This window comes from Arachis stenosperma, chromosome 3 (assembly GCF_014773155.1).
Source record: "Arachis stenosperma cultivar V10309 chromosome 3, arast.V10309.gnm1.PFL2, whole genome shotgun sequence".
Lineage (NCBI taxonomy): Eukaryota > Viridiplantae > Streptophyta > Magnoliopsida > Fabales > Fabaceae > Arachis > Arachis stenosperma.
The window spans coordinates 153,217,794-153,230,008 of NC_080379.1; the positions used below are offsets into that span (position 1 = coordinate 153,217,794).

Sequence of the window (12,215 nt, forward strand, 5' to 3'; positions counted from 1 at the left end):
TAATGCAACAGAATTGCAAGTTCCATGGACTTTCAATGGAAGATCCTCATCAGTTTTTAGCTGAATTCTTGCAAATCTGTGACACAGTCAAGACTAATGGGGTTAACCCTGAGGTCTATAGACTGATGCTATTCCCTTTTGCTGTAAGAGACAGAGCTAGAATATGGTTGGATTCTCAACCTAAAGAAAGCCTGGACTCTTGGGAAAAGCTAGTCAATGCCTTCTTGGCAAAGTTCTTTCCACCACAAAGATGGAGTAAGCTTAGAGTGGAAGTCCAAACCTTCAGACAGAAGGATGGAGAATCCCTCTATGAAGCTTGGGAAAGATACAAACAATTAATCAGAAGATGTCCTTCAGACATGCTTTCTGAATGGAGCATCATAGGTATTTTCTATGATGGTCTCTCTGAACTATCCAAGATGTCTTTGGATAGCTCTGCTGGAGGATCTCTTCATCTGAAGAAGACGCCTGCAGAAGCTCAAGAATTGATTGAAATGGTTGCAAATAACCAATTCATGTACACTTCTGAAAGAAATCCTGTGAACAATGGGACTAGTAAGAAGAAAGGAGTTCTTGAGATTGATACTCTGAATGCCATTTTGGCTCAGAACAAGATATTGACTCAACAAGTCAATTTGATTTCTCAAAGTCTGTCTGGAATGCAAAATGCACCAAGCAGTACTAAGGAAGCTTCATCTGAGGAAGAAGCCTATGATCCTGAGAACCCTTCTATGGAAGAGGTGAATTACCTAGGAGAACCCTATGGAAACACCTACAATTCTTCATGGAGAAATCACCCCAATTTCTCATGGAAGAATCAAGAGAGACCTCAACAAGGTCTCAATAACAATAATGGTGGAAGAAACAGGTTTAGCAATGGCAAGCCTTTTCCATCATCTTCTCAGCAACAGACAGAGAGTTCTAAGCAGAATACTTCTGACTTAGCAACAATGGTCTCTGATCTAATAAAGACCACTCAAAGTTTCATGAATGAAACAAGGTCCTCCATCAGAAATTTGGAAGGACAAGTGGGTCAGCTGAGCAAGAAAGTTACTGAACTCCCTCCTAGCACTCTCCCAAGTAATACAGAAGAAAATCCAAAAGGAGAGTGCAAAGCCATAGACATGGCCAAAAATGGAGAGGAAAGAGAGGAGGAGGACGCCACTGAGGAAGACCTCAGTGGGCGTGTACCAATCTCCTCTGAGTTCCTCAATGAGGAACAATGGGAATCTGAGGCTCAAAATGAGACCATAGAGATTCCATTGGACTTACTTCTGCCATTCATGAGCTCTGATGAGTATTCTTCCTCTGAAGAGGATGAGTATGTCACTGAAGAGCAAGTTGCTAAATACCTTGGAGCAATCATGAAGCTAAATGACAAGTTATTTGGAAATGAGACTTGGGAGGATGAACCTCCCTTGCTCACCAAAGAACTGGATGACTTGTCTAGGCAGAAACTGCCTCAAAAGAGGCAGGATCCTGGGAAGTTTTCTATACCTTGTACCATAGGCACCATGACCTTCAAGAAGGCCTTGTGTGACTTAGGGTCAAGTGTAACCCTCATGCCCCTCTCTGTAATGGAGAAATTAGGGATCTTTGAGGTGCAAGCTGCAAGAATCTCATTAGAGATGGCAGACAATTCAAGAAAACAAGCTCATGGACTTGTAGAGAATGTTTTGGTGAAGATTGAAGACCATTACATCCCTACTGACTTCATAGTCCTAGAGACTGGGAAGTGCATGGATGAATCCATCATCCTTGGCAGACCCTTCCTAGCCACAGCAAAGGCTGTGATTGATGTTGATAGAGGAGAGTTGATCATTCAAGTGAATGAAGAATCCTTGGTGTTTAAGGCCCAAGGACATCCCTCTATCATCATGGAGAGGAAGCATGAAGAGCTTCTCTCAAAACAGAGCCAAGCAGAGCCCCCACAGTCAAACTCTAAGTTTGGTGTTGGGAGGCCACAACCAAACTCTAAGTTTGGTGTTGAACCCCCACATTCAAACTCTAAGTTTGGTGTTGGGAGGTTCCAACACGGTTCTGAGTATCTCTGAGGCTCCATGAGAGTCCTCTGTCAAGCTAATGACATTAAAGAAGCGCTTGTTGGGAGGCAACCCAATGTTTTATAGTTAACTATTTCCTTTTGTTATTTTATCTTTTTTGTAGGTTGATGATCATAAGAAGTCACAAAAACAATGAAAAAAGCAAAAACAGAATGAAAAACAGGAAGAAAAACAGCACACCCTGGAGGAGAAGAAGCTGGCGTTCAAACGCCAGTAATGCTAGCTGTTGGGTGTTTAACGCCCAGTCTGGCACCATTCTGGGCGTTTAACGCCAGAAAGGGGTACCAGACTGGCGTTAAACGCCAGAAAAGGGCAAGAACCTGGCGTTAAACGCCAGGAATGGGCACCAGCCCGGCGTTTAACGCCAGAAATAGCTCAAAATGTGATTTTGAGCAACACTTGGTGCAGGGATGACTTTTTCTTGACACCACAGGATCTGTGGACCCCACAGGACCCCACCATCACTTTCTCTCTTCTTCCCCCACTCACCAATCACCTCAATACCTCTTCCCCAAAAACCCTTCACCTATCAAATCCCATCTTTCTCTTCACCACTCACATTCATCCTCCATGAAACCCCACCAACCTCACCCTTCAAATTCAAACCACTTTCCCTCCCAAACCTACCCTCAAATGGCCGAACCATTACCCCCCTCTCTCCTATAAATACCCTTCTTCAACCCTTCATTTTCACACAACTTAAACACCCCTTCTTTCCCTTCTTAGCCGAACACACCACCTTCCCCCTCTTCCTCATTTCTTCTTCTTCTACTCTCTTCTTTCTTCTTTTGCTTGAGGACGAGCAAACATTTTAAGTTTGGTGTGGTAAAAGCGTTGCTTTTTCATAACCATTATGGCATCCAAGGCCGGAGAAACCTCTAAAAAGAGGAAAGGGAAGGCAAAAGCTTCCACCTCCGAGTCATGGGAGATGGATAGATTCCTCTCAAGGGTGCATCAAGTCCACTTCTATGAAGTTGTGGCCTTGAAGAAGGTGATCCCCGAGGTCCCCTTTTCACTCAAAAAGGGTGAATATCCGGAGATCCGCCATGAGATCCGAAGAAGAGGTTGGGAAGTACTTACCAACCCCATTCAACAAGTCGGAATCTTGATGGTTCAAGAGTTCTATGCCAATGCATGGATCACAAAGAACCATGACCAAAGTGTGAACCCGAATCCAAAGAATTATCTCACTATGGTTCGGGGGAAATACTTGGATTTTAGTCCGGAGAGTGTGAGGGTGGCGTTCAACTTGCCTATGATGCAAGGAGATGAGCATCCTTACACTAGAAGGGTCAACTTTGATCAAAGGTTGGACCAAGTCCTCACAACCATATGTGAAGAGGGCGCACAATGGAGGCAAGATTCAAGAGGAAAGCCGGTTCAATTGAGAAGGCATGACCTCAAGCCCGTGGCTAGAGGATGGTTAGAGTTCATACAACGCTCAATCATTCCCACTAGCAACCGGTCCGAAGTTACCATAGACCGGGCCATCATGATTCATAGCATCATGATTGGAGAAGAAGTGGAAGTTCATGAGGTTATAGCTCAAGAACTCTACAAGGTGGCGGACAAGACCTCCACTTTGGCAAGATTAGCCTTTCCTCATCTCATCTGTCACCTCTGTTATTCAGTTGGAGTTGACATAGAGGGAGATACCCCCATTGATGAGGACAAGCCCATCACCAAGAAAAGGATGGAGTACACAAGAGACCCCTCTCACCATGAGATCCCTGAGATTCCTCAAGGGATGCACTTTCCTCCACAAAATTATTGGGAGCAACTAAACACCTCCCTAGGAGAATTGAGTTCCAACATGGGACAACTAAGGGTGGAGCATCAAGAACACTCCATTCTTCTCCATGAAATTAGAGAAGATCAAAGAATCATGAGGGAGGAGCAACAAAGACAAGGAAGAGACATTGAGGAGCTCAAGCACTCCATAGGATCTTCAAGAGCAAGAAAGAGCCGCCATCACTAAGGTGGACCCTTTCCTTGATTTCCTTGTTCTTTATTCTTCTGTTTTTCGATTTTTATGCTTTATGTTTATCCATGTTTGTGTCTTGTGATCATTAGTGTCTTAGTGTCTATGCCTTAAAGTTATGAATGTCCTATGAATCCATCACCTTTCTTGAATAAAAACGTGCTTAATTGAAAAGGAAAGAACTGCATGAATTCTGAATTTTATAATAGTTTAATTATTTTGATGTGGTGGCAACACTTTTGTTCTCTGAATGTATGCTTGAACAGTGCATATGTCTTTTGAATTTGTGGTTCATGAATGTTGGCTCTTGAAAGAATGATGAAAAAGGAGACATGTTACTGAGGATCTGAAAAATCATTAAAAATGATTCTTGAAGCAAGAAAAAGCAGTGAATACAAAAAAAAAAGAGAGAAGAAGCAACCAAAAAAAAAAGAAAAGAAAGAAAAAGAAAGAAATAAAGTTGTGATCCAAGGCAAATAAGAGTGTGCTTAAGAACCCTGGACACCTCTAATTGGGGACTTTAGCAAAGCTGAGTCACAATCTGAAAAGGTTCACCCAATTATGTGTCTGTGGCATGTATGTATCCGGTGGTAATACTGGAAGACAAAGTGCTTTGGGCCACAGCCAAGACTCAATAAGTAGCTGTGTTCAAGAATCATCATACTTAACTAGGAGAATCAATAACACTATCTGGATTCTGAGTTCCTAAAGAAGCCAATCATTCTGAATTACAAGGGATAGAGTGAGATGCCAAAACTATTTAGAGACAAAAAGCTAAAAGCCCCGCTCATCTAATTAATACTGATCTTCATAGATGCTTTTGGAGTTCATTGCATATTCTCTTCTTTTTATCTTATTTGATTTTCAGTTGCTTGGGGACAAGCAACAATTTAAGTTTGGTGTTGTGATGAGCGGATAATTTGTATGCTTTTTGGCATTGTTTTTAGTATATTTTTAGTATGATCTAGTTAGTTTTTAGTATATTTTTATTAGTTTTTAGTTAAAATTCACTTTTCTGGACTTTACTATGAGTTTGTGTGTTTTTCTGTGATTTCAGGTATTTTCTGGCTGAAATTGAGGGACCTGAGCAAAAATCTGATTCAGAGACTGAAAAGGACTGCAGATGCTGTTGGATTCTGACCTCCCTGCACTCGAAGTGGATTTTCTGGAGCTACAGAGGCCCAATTGGCGCGCTCTCAACGGCGTTGGAAAGTAGACATCCTGGGCTTTCCAGCAATATATAATAGTCCATACTTTGCCCAAGATTTGATGGCCCAAACCGGCGTTCAAAGTCACCTCAAGAAATTCCAGCGTTAAACGCCGGAACTGGCACCTAATTGGGAGTTAAACGCCCAAACTGGCACTAAAGCTGGCGTTTAACTCCAAGGGGAGTCTCTACACGAAATTGCTTCATTGCTCAGCCCAAGCACACACCAAGTGGGCCCGGAAGTGGATTTTTATGTCATTTACTCATCTATGTACTAGTTTTCTATAAGTAGGACCTTTTACTATTGTATTTAAGAGAGCTTTTGATCATGTTTTGAGGATTGAACCCTCTTTGGGAGGCTGGCCATTCGGCCATGCCTAGACCTTATGCTTATGTATTTTCAACGGTGGAGTTTCTACACACCATAGATTAAGGTGTGGAGCTCTGCTGTACCTCGAGTATTAATGCAATTACTATTGTTCTTCCATTCAATTCCGCTTGTTCTTTGTCCAAGATATCACTTGTTCTTCAACATGATGAAGGTGATGATTGACGCCCATCACCATTCTCACCCATGAACAAGGTGACTGACAACCATTCTTGTTCTACAAGCATCTGAGGCTTAGTGAATATCTCTTGGATTCCTGATTGCACGATGCATGGTTGATCGCCTGACAACCGAGTGCTCGCCTGACAAACGAGCCAATCATTCCGTGAGATCAGAGTCTTCGTGGTATAGGCAAGAACTGATGGCGGCATTCAAGAGAATCCGGAAGGTCTAACCTTGTCTGTGGTATTCTGAGTAGGATTCAATGATTGAATGACTGTGACGTGCTTCAAACCTGTAACCTACTGGGCGTTAGTGACAGACGCAAAAGAGTGATTCTATTCCGGTAGGAGAGGGAACCAAACCGGTGATTGGCAGTACTGTGACAGAGTGCGTGCATTAGCTTTCACTGCGCGGATGGGAGGTAGCTGCTGACAACAGTGAAACCCTACACGAGCTTGCCATGGAAAGGAGTAAGAAGGAGTGGATGAAGGCAGTAGGAAAGCAGAGAGACGGAAGGGAAGGCATCTTCATACACTTGTCTGAAGCTCTTACACCAATGATATACATAAGTATCACTATCTTTATCTTCTATGTTATTTTCGTTCATCATCATATACATTTGAGTTTGCCTGACTAAGATTTACAAGATGACCATAGCTTGCTTCAATGCTAACAATCTCCGTGGGATCGACCCTTACTCACGTAAGGTATTACTTGGACGACCCAGTGCACTTGCTGGTTAGTTGCGCGAAGTTGTGTAATGCCATGGTATTGAGCCACCAAGTTTTTTGGAGCCATTACCGGGGATTATGAGAGTTGTGAAAAAGTATTGTTCACAATTTCGCGCACCAGTTTATAAAGGATTTTTCAAAAATTGCCAAACCTCTGAGTAATCTGCTAGCTGCTGACACTCCATTTATTTTTGATAATGAGTGTCTGCAGGCGTTTGAAACTCTGAAAGCTAAGCTGGTCACAGCACCAGTCATCTCTGCACCAGACTGGACATTACCATTTTAACTAATGTGTGATGCTAGTGACCATGCCATTGGTGCAGTACTGGGACAAAGGCATGGTAAGCTTCTGCACGTCATTTATTATGGCAGCCGTATTCTAAATGATGCACAGAAGAACTACACAACCACAGAAAAGGAGTTACTTGCAGTGGTTTATGCCATTGACAAGTTCAGATCTTATTTAGTAGGATCAAAAGTGATTGTGTACACTGACCATGCTGCTCTTAAATATCTACTCACAAAGCAGGATTCAAAATCCAGACTCATAAGATGGGTGTTGCTTCTGCAAGAGTTTGATATAGAAATAAGAGACAGAAAAGGGACAGAGAATCAAGTAGCTGATCACCTGTCCTGGATAGAACCAGTAGCAGGAGCATCTCTCCCTCCTACTGAGATCTCTGAAACCTTTCCGGATGAGCAATTATCTGCTATTCAGGAAGGTCCGTGGCTTGCAAATAGTGCAGACTATAAGACTCAAGGTTCTCCTTCTGTAACCATGGAAAGGAAGCATGAAGAGCTTCTCTCAAAACAGAGTCAAACAGAGCCCCCACAGTCAAACTCTAAGTTTGGTGTTGGGAGGCCACAACCAACTTCTAAGTTTGGTATTGAACCCCCACATTCAAACTCTAAGTTTGGTGTTGGGAGGTTCCAACATGGCTCTGAGTATCTGTGAGGCTCCATGAGAGCCCACTGTCAAGCTACTGACATTAAAGAAGCGCTTGTTGGGAGGCAACCCAATGTTATATTTATTATTTTCCCTTGTTATTTTATGTTTTCTATAGGTTGATGATCATGGAAAGTCACAAAATCAATTGAAAAAGCAGAAACAGAATGAAAAACAGAAAGAAAAATAGCACACCCTGGGGGAAAACTTGCTGGCATTTAAACGCCAGTAAGGGCAGCAAATGGGCGTTTAACGCCCAGTCTGGCACCATTCTGGGCATTTAATGCCAGAAAGGGGCATCAGACTGGTGTTAAACGCCAGGAATGGGCACCAAGCTGGCGTTAAACGCCAGAAATGGGCACCATCCCGGCGTTTAACGCCAGGATTGGCAGAAGGAGCATTTTTGCTCGCCACTTGGTGCAGGGATGAATTATCCTTGACACCTCAGGATCTGTGGACCCCACAGGATCCCCACCTACCCCACCACTCTCTCTCTTCGTTCTTCTTTTGCTCGAGGACGAGCAAACCTTCTAAGTTTGGTGTGGTAAAAGTGTTGCTTTTTGCTTCTCCATAACCATTTATGGCACCTAAGGCCGGAGAAACCTCTAGAAAGAGGAAAGGGAAGGCAAAAGCTTCCACCTCCGAGCCATGGGAGATGGAGAGATTCGTCTCAAGGGATGCACTTTCCTCCACAAAACTATTGGGAGCAAATTAACACCTCCCTAGGAGAATTGAGTTCCAACATGGGACAACTAAGGGTGAAGCACCAAGAACATTCCATCCTCCTCCATGAAATTAAAGAAGATCATAGAATCATGAGAGAGGAGCAACAAAGGCAAGGAAGAGATATTGAGGAGCTCAAGCACTCCATAAGATCTTCAAGAGGAAGAACAAGCCGCCATCACTAAGGTGGACCCGTTCTTTAATCTCCTTGTTCTTTATTTTCTATTTTTTGAAATTTTATGCTTATGTTTATCTATGTTTGTGTTTTATTACATGATCATTAGTATCTTAGTGTCTATGCCTTAAAGCTATGAATGTTCTATGAATCCATCACCTTTCTTAAATGAAAAATGTTTTATTACAAAAGAACAAGAAGTACAGGATTTCAAATTTATCTCTGAAACTAGTTGAATTAGTTTGATGTGGTGACAATACTTTTTGTTTTCTGAATGAATGCTTGAACAGTGCATATGTCTTTTGAATTTGTTGTTTAAAGAATGTTAAATTTGTTGGCTCTTGAAAGAATGATGGAAAAGGAGAAATGTTATTGAGGATCTAAAAAAATCATCAAATTGATTCTTGAAGCAGAAAAAAAAAAGAAGAGAAGAAGAAAAAGCAAGCAGAAAAAGCCAATAGCCCTTTAAACCAAAAGGCAAGGGTAGAAATAAAAAGTGATCCAAGGCAAAAAGAGTGTGCTTAAGAACCCTGGACACCTCTAATTGGGGACTCTAGCAAAGCTGAGTCACAATCTAAAAAGGTTCACCCAGTTATGTGTCTGTGGCATGTATGTATCCGGTGGTAATACTGGAAGACAGAGTGCTTTGGGCCACAGCCAAGACTCATAAAGTAGCTATGTTCAAGAATCATCATACTTCACTAGGAGAATCAATAACACTATCTGAGTTCTGAGTTCCTATAGATGCCAATCATTCTAAACTTCAAGGGATAAAGTGAGATGCCAAAACTGTTCAGAAGCAAAAAGCTAATAGTCCCGCTCATCTAATTGGAGCTAAGTTTCTTTGATATTTTGGAGTCTATAGTATGTTCTCTTCTTTTTATTCTATTTTGATTTTCAGTTGCTTGGGGACAAGCAACAATTTAAGTTTGGTGTTGTGATGAGAGGATAATTTATACGCTTTTTGGCATTGTTTTTAGTATGTTTTTAGCATATTTTAGTTAGTTTTTATTATATTTTTATTAGTTTTTAGTTAAAATTCACTTTTCTGGACTTGACTATGAGTTTGTGTGTTTTTCTGTGATTTCAGATATTTTCTGGCTGAAATTGAGGGTCCTGAGCAAAAATCTGATTCAGAGGCTGAAAAGGACTGCAGATACTGTTGGATTCTGACCTCCCTGCACTCGAAGTGGATTTTCTGGAGCTACAGAAGCCCAATTGGCGCGCTCTCAACGGCGTTGGAAAGAAGACATCCTGGGCTTTCCAGAAATGTATAATAGTCCATGCTTTGCCCGAGATTTGATGGCCCAAACCGGCGTTGCATATCAGCTTCAGAATTCCCAGCGTTTAACGCTGGAACTGGCATAAAAATTGGAGTTAAACGCCCAAACTAGCATAAAAGCTGGCGTTTAACTCCAGAAAAAGTCTCTACACATAAAAGCTTCAATGCTCGGCCCAAGCACACACCAAGTGGACCCCGGAAGTGGATTTTTACGTCATTTAATCATTTCTGTATACCCTAGGTTACTAGTTCACTATTAATAGGATCTTTTGACATTGTATCTGTACCTCATGACACTTTACACGTTTCTCATTGTATCTTCTACAGCATGAGTCTCTAAACCCCATGGTTGGGGGTGAGGAGCTCTGCTGTGTCTTGATGGATTAATGCAATTACTACTGTTTTTCATTCAATCATGCTTGCTTCTATTCTAAGATATCACTTGTTCTTAAACCGGATGAATGTGATGATCTGTGACACTCATCATCATTCTCAACTATGAACATGTGCCTGACAACCACCTCCGTTCTACCTTAGATTGAGTAGATATCTCTTGGATTCTTTAATCGAAATCTTCGTGGTATAAGCTAGAATTGATGGCGGCATTCAAGAGAATCCGGAAGGTCTAAACCTTGTCTGTGGTATTCTGAGTAGGATTCAAGGATTGGATGACTGTGACGAGCTTCAAACTCCTGAGGGCTGGGCGTTAGTGACAGACGCAAAAGAATCACTGGATTCTATTCCAACCCGATTGAGAACCGACAGATGATTAGCCGTGCTGTGACAAAGCGCGTTGAACATTTTCACTGAGAGGATGGGAGGTAGCCATTGACAACGGTGAAACCCTACATACAGCTTGCCATGAAAGGAGCCTTGCGTGTTTGAAGAAGAAGACAGTAGGAAAGCAGAGGTTCAGAAGACAGAGCATCTCCAAAACCTTAACCTATTCTCCATTACTGCAAAACAAGTACTTATTTCATGTTCTTTTGCTTTTCACAATCAATCCTGATAATTTTTGATATCCTGACTAAGAGTTACAAGATAACCATAGCTTGCTTCAAGCCGACAATCTCCGTGGGATCGACCCTTACTCACGTAAGGTATTACTTGGACGACCCAGTGCACTTGCTGGTTAGTTGTGCGGGATTGCAAAAGTTTGATTGCAATTTCGTGCACCACTTCCCCATGTGACAGATGGGTCATCACGCTATCATCACGTTGATTTTTGATGTGCCACGTCATCTGCAGGGCTGAACTCATTGATGCATAAAGCCTTCGAAATCTAAGAATTAAGGGTAAGTAGTGCATCCATCTGACAAAAACTCTCTTGGACTTATAACCACCATCAGAAATAGGCTTGAATCTAGGTGCTTCACAAAACTTGCAACTAGTTAGAGCAACATCGTCTTTTCGATACAACATGCAATTGTTTGAGCAACAATCTATTTTGATTGCCTTTACTACAAGCTTTTGCACTAACTTCTTAGCCTCATAGTAATCTCTAGGTATGGCACTACCCTCAGGAGCAATTTCCCTAATTAAGGTAGCCCACTGCTTAAATGATTTCTGTGATTGGTTTCCCTCAACCTTAATGCATAGCATTCTAACAGCTATCGATAGTTGAGAGTGCACACAACCTTCCCATAAAGGCTTTTGAGCTTCCTCAAAAAGATCAAAAAAGCTTTTAGCCTCTACATGAGGATCCTCTGGACCAGTAGAATTGAAAACCATTTCATGATACCTTCTGGAGTTGTCTTCCCAGCTAATGTCATACATATCACATTCTTCCACATTTGCACCACTTCATGAACCACCTTTCCCACAATTATTGAATTCCGTCTGATTAATCCCTATGTCGTCAATCTCTCCATGTTCTTTCTAAATCCAATAATTTGGCATAAATCCCTTCCCACAAATGCATCTTAATAATGTCCAGCTCTTTATAGTTTGTGCATCTACACTTAACGCACGGGCATCTACACTTTTCTTTCGACTTCACAACATCTAACCTACTAATCATTTCTATAAACTCCTCAACCTTCTCATAAAACTCAGGTTTAATACCCCCCTCTTGTTGGATTCAACCTATCATACATCCACACTTGATGGTGCCAAGAAATTTCTTACAAATTCAATGTTTTTAGTACCTATAGATCATCCAGCACAAGCAACATTTCATCTATTATACAACACCCTATCAATATTTAACCATTTCAATATTTTCAATGCAATAGAAGCAATAACACAACATAAGCAGTATTTCATTTATCATACAATACCCTAGAAATCAATGAAGTTTACAACATAAGAATTGTACTAACCTGAACTCCAAACAAAAAGTTGAAGGGATTGGACCAAAAATCTCTGAGCAAACACACAAATTAGTCTTATAACAATCAACTACTGTGCAATGAGCGAGAGAGAGAAAGAGAGAGAGAGAGAGAGAGAGAGAGTTAGAGTATTACTTTTATAAAGAAACTTCTAACAGGAGCTCAAGGCTTGCATTTCATTAGGTAGCTTCAAAGGGATGGGATAAAGTAATAATTTATATTCACCC

The 12,215-nt window shown here is 41.5% G+C and overlaps 1 non-coding gene across 1 annotated transcript; it reads right to left on the minus strand.

Annotated features, from left to right (window-relative positions):
- Positions 1-257: 257 nt before the first annotated feature.
- LOC130971881 (small nucleolar RNA R71) lies at positions 258-365 on the minus strand. The gene has a single exon (XR_009083085.1). It is a non-coding gene; the product is annotated as a small nucleolar RNA R71 (small nucleolar RNA).
- Positions 366-12,215: the final 11,850 nt, after the last annotated feature.